We start from the raw sequence: 1,095 nt of genomic DNA on the forward strand, positions 1-1,095 counted from the left end.
GAGATGGGGTTTCACCGTGTTAGCCAGGATGGTCTCGATCTCCAGACCTAGTGATCTGCCCGCCTCAGCCTCCCAAAGTGCTGGGATTATAGGCATGAGCCACTGTGCCTGGCCTTCCTTAGCGCTCATTTATTTACAAGTAATGAGAGGTCATACCATATCATTATTATTACTATTTATTTATTTCATTTTTTGAGATGGAGACTCTGTCTCAAAAAATAAATTAAATAAATAAAATAAAAAAATAAAGCCCGTGCTTGTCACTCTACCGTGCAGAGGCAACATAGCATAGTGGTTTAGAGAACACACACTGCCTTGGGTTGAATCCTAGCTTTGTTATTTACTTTGCGACTTTAGGTAAATTATGTCATCTTGGCTGGGCATCGTGGCTCACGCCTGTAATTCCAGCACTTGGGAAGGCCAAGACGGGGTTGGCTTGAGCTTGCAAGTTCAAGACCAGCCTGGGCAACATGGCGGAACCCTACCTCTACTATAATAAAAATACAAAAGTTAGCCAGGCGTGGTACATGCTACTTGGGAGGCTGAGGTGAAACGATGGCTTGAGCCTAGGAGAAGGAGGTTGCAGTGAACCAAGATTGTGCCACCACTCTCCAGCCTGGGTAATAAAGCCAGACCTTGTCTCAAAAAGAAAAACCACCTTTTCTTTTATTTTTTGAGACAGCCTGTCACTCTGTCGCCAGGCTGGAGTGCAATGGCACAATCTTGGTTCACTGCAACCTTGCCTCCCGGGTTCAAGTGATTCTCCTACCTCAGCCTCCCAAGTAGCTGGGACTACAGGTGTGTGCCACCACGCCTGGCTAAGTTTTTGTATTTTCAGTAGAGATGGGGTTTCACCATGTTAGCCAGGATGGTCTTGAACTCCTGACCTCGTTATCTGCCTGCCTCAGCCTCCCAAGGTGCTGGGATTACAGGCATGAGCCACCGCGCCCAGCCAAACAAAACCATCTTTCTGACTCTGTATTTTTTTTTTTTTCCTTAAGACAGAGTTTCAGGCCGGGCGCGGTGGCTCAAGCCTGTAATCCCAGCACTTTGGGAGGCCGAGACGGGCGGATCACGAGGTCAGGAGATCGAGAC

The sequence above is a fragment of the Colobus angolensis genome, unplaced genomic scaffold (genome assembly GCF_000951035.1).
Source record: "Colobus angolensis palliatus isolate OR3802 unplaced genomic scaffold, Cang.pa_1.0 Scaffold21, whole genome shotgun sequence".
NCBI lineage: Eukaryota > Metazoa > Chordata > Mammalia > Primates > Cercopithecidae > Colobus > Colobus angolensis.